The sequence below is a fragment of the Convolutriloba macropyga genome, unplaced genomic scaffold (assembly GCF_964194025.1).
Source record: "Convolutriloba macropyga unplaced genomic scaffold, txConMacr16.3 SCAFFOLD_5314, whole genome shotgun sequence".
Lineage (NCBI taxonomy): Eukaryota > Metazoa > Xenacoelomorpha > Acoela > Convolutidae > Convolutriloba > Convolutriloba macropyga.
In genome coordinates this window covers 10,001-16,587 of record NW_027450724.1, presented here as the reverse complement: position 1 = coordinate 16,587, position 6,587 = coordinate 10,001, and the positions used below count along the sequence as shown (strand labels likewise).

General features: G+C 45.5%; 2 pseudogenes; both read left to right on the top strand.

Annotated features, from left to right (window-relative positions):
• The first annotated feature begins 254 nt into the window (after positions 1 to 254).
• Positions 255 to 406, top strand: LOC142356103 (5.8S ribosomal RNA; annotated as a pseudogene).
• Positions 407 to 2,089: 1,683 nt separating this feature from the next.
• Positions 2,090 to 6,587, top strand: part of LOC142356104 (large subunit ribosomal RNA) — a 7,317-nt pseudogene continuing 2,819 nt past the window's right edge.

The window sequence follows — 6,587 nt, the reverse complement described above, 5'->3', positions numbered from 1 at the left end:
ACTGTTGGTGAAACTTCATCATGAGAACGTCACAAGCTGATCACGCTCTATGATATGACTAGTATTATGTTGCTTATAGTAGGCTAAGCGCAAGCCGAAACATCAACATGTGAAAGTCGTAGAATTTTGCGATCAAACTGTGGCTAGTACTTTGATGATGCTTGTAGCCAACCGAATTGGTTGAAAAGCCCAATAAGTAAGCTAACTTGGGAGAGCTTGTTGGAAACCAAATGCTACTAGATTGGTCCAAATACATCCTTCAACAGGGGATCACTTGGCTCGCTTTACGAAGAGGAGCACAGCTATATGTGTTAATTCGGTATGAATCGCAAGATTTGTTTACCGACCTCTCTAACGCAAAAGGCGGTCTCGGCTTCGGCTGTTGACTGCGTCCGATTCAGGGTTATATAACTCTCGATTGAACACATTGATGTTCTATTGTTGGTGCTTCCAATAAAATTGGAACACTTAAAGCAGAACCGATTCAAATAATAGCATTCTGATCAATGATTGCATTCCTTGATCAAGAACTGCTGGAGTCATTGTGATGGCGAATTTTCTTCATAAGAAAATTGCAAAGAGACGGAACTTAATGAGACTAGTATTATGTTGTTTCTAGTAAGCGGAAGCTGAAACAGCAACATGTGAAAATCAAGTTTTGTTCAATGATCTCGAGGCGATAAGTACTATGAAGCAACTAGTAGCCTAAGCATGACTCAGATTTGAGACAGTCAAAAAGACTGGCGAAACTTCTTCACATGAAAGTTACATAGAGAACTACAAATGTATACAGCGAGTATTATGTTGTTTCTAGTAGGCGAAAGCTGAAACATCAACATGTGAAAGTTGTCTGCAAACTGTAGAACGATATGTGATTAGTACTGTGCTGTTACTAGTAGCCAGTCTGACTGTAGAAGCCAAGACAAAGGGAAACTAATGCATCTGAAAAGGACAAGTTATGGAAAGGTATGCACGATAAGTATTATGTTGTTTCTAGTAAGCGGCAGCTGAAACATCAACATGTGAACGTCGTTGTGTACAGTAACCTAGAACTATATAGTCCTTAGTAACGTGCATTTACTAGTACCTGTAATTGGTATTCAGACTCAGGCAGTTTGGAATAGTTTGGCAAAGATGCACCAGAGAAAACTGGGATTTGATACAGAAATTGTTGAATACAAGTATTATGCTGCTTCTAGTAGGTTGAATCCGAAACATCAGCATGTGAAAATTGAAAACATTTCTGGTTCGAATTGTCACAAGTATTTGGTGATCTGAGTAGCCAAACTCACTACAACGCCAATTGAAGGCAAAAATTCTCAACGGGAAAAGCTATTCTCATTGAATGAGCTAACAAGACGAGTATTATGTTGCTTCTAGTAGGCGAAAGCCAAAACATCAACATGTGAAAGTCTTGCTGAACAAATTTAATGTTGTTGAGCTCAGTACCGTGTGAATTAGTAGCCATAATTGGCGAGCGAAAATTGAACTGGCGAAACTTCGTCTTTGGAAAATTGCAGATGCCGAGCACTTATTTTGCAACGAGTATTATGTTGACTGTAGTAAGCGAAAGCCGAAACAGCAACATGTGAAAGCTGTTGAAATTTGTGGTCATTTTGCAATAAGTACAAGGAGTGTAACTAGTAGCCAGGTCAAAATTTGGGATAAGAATGAGCAAAAATTCTGCATGAGAACAGTTGAAATTATGAAACTAAATTACAAAGACTAGTATTATGTTGTTTCGAGTACGCGAAAGCGGAAACATCAACATGTGAACGTTTGTAACGAAGTTTCGTTAATTTTCAGCCTAGTACTGAGCAAGAACGAGTAGCCTCATCTCCAATCCCACGCAAAATGTAGTGAAATATGTGAGTGAACCTTATTCACGGTGAGGGTTTCCCGAGGTCTGTATTGCAGCGAGTATTATGTTGCTTCTAGTAAGCGAAAGCTGAAACAACAACATTTGAAAGTTGGAATTAATGACTGAATGGAAACTTCGACCTGTGTTTGATAGTAGTAGCGAACAAAACTGCTGAATCGGTTTCTGTCTCATATTGGTCAGTGAACCAATTAAGAGACAATCAACTACATAACCTGAATTGGGCGAGAGAACCCCCTTAACTTAAGCATATCAGTAAGGGGAGGAAAAGAAATCAACTGAGAATCCCTTAGTAATGGCGAATGAACAGGGAAAAGCTCATCGGGAAGAGAAATGGCAACATTTCTCGGTGTCCGGTATGGTTTGATGCTAGACTGGTGAATTTGTCCTGATGTCTACTGGAAAGTAGCATCAAAGAAGGTGAAAATCCTGTAAAGGTCATTTTCGATACCAGTCATAATGGCTCATTCCTATGAGTAGAGTTGTTTGAAAGTGCAACTCGAAGCTGGAGATATGTCTCTCCAAAAGCTAATTATAAAGCGAGACCGATAGTAAACAAGTACCGTGAGGGAAAGTTGAAAAGCACTCTGAAGAGAGAGTGAAAAGTACGTGAAACTGTTGAAGGGGAACTGGAGTGAGCGTTACCATACTCAATGCCTTGATATTATATTCTCGGCTACCGAGTAGTGTAGTTGTCGTCTTTTGGCAAATCTTGTTAATGAATCGAGCAGAAGTTTTCCTCGGAATTCTTCTTGTTGATTCTAAACAAAATGAGATAAATTGATCTTGATTGCCTGTCTGACCTCAACTTCCTATTCAATGCTCTCTACAGCCCGTCTTGAAACACGGACCAAGGAGTGTGAGTTGCTTGCAAGTGTTGTCGCTCATTGAAAGCGCACACGCGAAATGAAAGTGAACAGTGTAATTTTTATGAATTGCACTACTTTGTGTGGTGAGGGCGCCGATTCGGTGTCCCGCAACCACGGACGGTTTTGCTCTTATTGCATGACTGATCCAGAGCAAGTAGCACACGACCCGAAAGATGGTGATCTATGCTTGGGCAGGGCGAAGCCACGGGAAACCATGGTGGAAGCCCGAAGCGGTTCTGACGTGCAAATCGATCGTCTGACCTGAGCATAGGGGCGAAAGACTAATCGAACCATCTAGTAGCTGGTTTCCTCCGAAGTTTCCCTCAGGATAGCAAAAGCTTGAGCAAGATTGAAAAATCTTCGCAAAGCAATTTCATCGGTTAAAGCGAATGATTAGAGGAATGGGGGAAAATTTTTCCTTCACCTATTCTCAAACTATAAATCGGTGAGATGTCCTTGTGACTTAATTGCACTTGGACTATGAATGCAAGCTTTTTGTGGGCCGCTTTTGGTAAGCAGAACCGGCGATGTGGGATGAACCAAAAGTTGGGTTAAGGCGCCTAACTACTTGCTCATGAGTCACCACAAAAGGTGTTGATTGATACTGACAGCAGGACGGTGGTCATGGAAGTTGAAATCCGCTAAGGAGTGTGTAACAACTCACCTGCCGAATCAATCAGCCCTGAAAATGGATGGCACTAGAGCTCGTGGCCTATACCCAACCATGAATATCAATATCTAACGCAAGTTAGATTAGAGAAAAAGAGCCTCACCAGCTCAAAAATGATATTCATGTGTAGGAGGACACATTGATTGCGCTAAAGTATGCACGCAAGTGTATGCGCGAAGCGATCAATGGAGCAGATCTTGGTGGAAGTAGCAAGTACTCAAATGAGAACTTTGAGGACTGAAGCGGGAAAGGCTTTCATGTGAACAGCGTTTGCACATGAGTTAGTCGATTCTAAAAGACAGGCTAATGCCAAAGTCTTGAATAGTGGTTTCTTGAAAACTGCTGAGTCTCGAAAGAGCATCGGGTTAAAATTCCCGAACTTACTCTCCTGGCATTGAGACGGCAACGTCATTGAGGTCGAACTTTGTCATTGGGACCTTGGGGAAGAGTTATCTTTTCTTTATAACACGTTGTAGAGTCCTTGGAATTGATTCAATCAGAGATAAGGCTCGAAGCGTGCAAGAGCACAGCAGCATTTGCTGTGTCCCAATTGTTCCTGGTGGCACATAAAAGTTTGGCTTAGCAGATGTCAGGAGAGTGAATCGTACCGATTACCGCATCAGGTCCCCAAGGTGAAAAGCCTCTGGTCTTGGAACAGTGTAGATAAGGGAAGTCGGCAAAATAGATCCGTACCTTCGGAAGAAGGATTGGCTCTGAGGAGTGGGTGTAACAAGCCTTTAGTTTGACGCTTCGGTCTGCTAAAGCGTGCGATGGCCTTCGGGTTGTTGGCGTTTGGTTTGACTGCTAGCTGATATGCTTTAGGTCTATTCTGTTGCACAAAAAACACTCGAACTCTGAACTGGTTCGGACAAGGGGAATCCGACTGTTTAATTAAAACAAAGCATTGCGATGGCTGGTGAAACGGTGTTGACGCAATGTGATTTCTGCCCAGTGCTCTGAATGTCAAAGTGAAGAAATTCAAATAAGCGCGGGTAAACGGCGGGAGTAACTATGACTCTCTTAAGTAACTTTGGCGGGAGTAACTATGACTCTCTTAGTGATGATTAGTTGACTGTGTGCAACCTCCACGAGGTCTCGCTGGAAACTGCCATTCGTGGCTGAGCTAAGCACACCATCAATAGTCCCCGGAATGGACAAACCTTAAAAACTTGCCCAGTGGAAGGAAAACCACTCAACAAACCACGGTTTCGGAGTCATACCAAAACAAAGACTGTCCGTGGAAGGCAAACCACTAAAACCACGGTTTCGGAGTCACACCAAAACAAAGACTGTCCGTGGAAGGCGAACCACTAAAAACCACGGTTTCGGAGTCATACCAGAACAAAGGCTGTCCGGTGAAGTGTGCTGACCACCTTAAAAGTTCGCCAACCACTTTGGGTAAAACCAAAGTCTGTACCTCGGTACAGTAGTCCCAACGATGAAGACAATCAATGAGAAAGATCTGGCCTCAGCCAGACAAGACAGTGTGAGCACCAGTAGTTGTGGAGACGTGGCCTCCAAGTGGACCTGCGACATCTGCGGACAGGGTCCGTTCAGGAGTGAGCTCGGCCTGAAGCAGCACAAGACCAGAAGTCACAAGTCAGGGGCATCACAGACGAAAGCATCACAGGGAGCACATGCGGGCAGGGCTCCCACCCAGGAACCCGTGAGTGGCCAAGCAACAGCCCCCAACTGGTGCTGCTCAATCTGTGGTGCTGGACCCTTCAAAGGACAGACTGGTCTCTCACTTCACACCAAAAGCAGGCACCCAGATACATACCACCAGATGCAGGCCCAGAAGACAGGCAGATCTAATGCAAGGTGGACTCTTGAGGAAATGGCTCTGGTCAGAGACGCGATGAGGGGCCTTGATCCTGCATCCCAGAAGCAAGAGAATGAGCAACTGGCAAGACTGTTCCCCCATCGATCCGCTGAGGCATTCAAGGGCTTGAGAAAGAACCAACAGTTTGTGGCAATGATGCAGGAACATGACAGGGAGGAAAACACTGTGCAGGAAGACAGACCAAGACACTGTCTTGAGACGGGCATCGACCTTGAGATGCTGGCTCTTCCTCCTCCGGGTGAATGGCACAGAATGACGGACGACGATCTCACCCAGTACGTCGAGAGAGAGGGACAGATGTGGCTACAAACCCTTGCACAAGAACCAGGGAAGAATGGGGGACAGAGGGCTCACAAACATCCTAGACGATCCAAGAAGGGCATGAGACGGCACCAGTATGCAAGACTGCAGGCTCTTTACAGACGTGACAGGGCTAAGGCAGCGGCATCAGTGATGGATGGGTCATGGGAGAAGTTTGGTGAGCACAACCCCATCACCGACAAGACAGGGTTTCTTGATGCTTGGCAGCAGCTCCTTGAGACGGAAGCAGAGACAATAGACCTAAGCACAATCAGCGGTCAGGGTTGGGTCACTCCAATCACCATCGAAGAAGTGGCCAAGTGTGTGCAGACCATGGGACAGACAGCTTCTGGACCAGACAGGGTGAGCAGGAAGACGGTGACTTGCATCCCCTTCAAGAAGTTGGTCTCCCACTTCAATCTCTGGCTGCTGGCTGAACATCTACCCGAGTGGCTCCTTAGTGGAAGAACAGTGTTCATCCCCAAAGTGGCAGGGTCTCAGGAACCAATGGACTTCAGACCCATCACAGTGGCAAGTGTACTGGCCAGGGTGTTCCACAAGTGCTTAGCTGCACGACTTGAGGACCTAGACGACAATATCAGACAGAAGGGCTTCAAGAGGGTAGATGGGACGGCAACCAACTCTCTTCTGCTGCAGGGCATTATCAGTGAGGCAAAGACACAGAGACGGGGACTCAAACTGGCCTTCATAGATGTGAAGAAGGCCTTTGACAGTGTGACCCACAAGGCCCTGGCAGAAGCAGCACTAGAAGCAGGCATAGACCCCAAGATCCTCAGATACATCATGAAGGGCTACAAGAGACAGGGCACAACTCTGGAGATCGACGGAGCAAGACGCTTGGTGAAGCCATCCAAGGGGGTCAGACAGGGGGATCCCATCTCCCCAATCCTATTCAACCTTGTGATGAACAGGGTGCTGAAGACTCTACCCCAAACGACTGGAATCCAGATGGGCTCAGAAAAGCTGAATCACCTCGCCTTTGCCGATGACGTTGTGTTGCTAGCT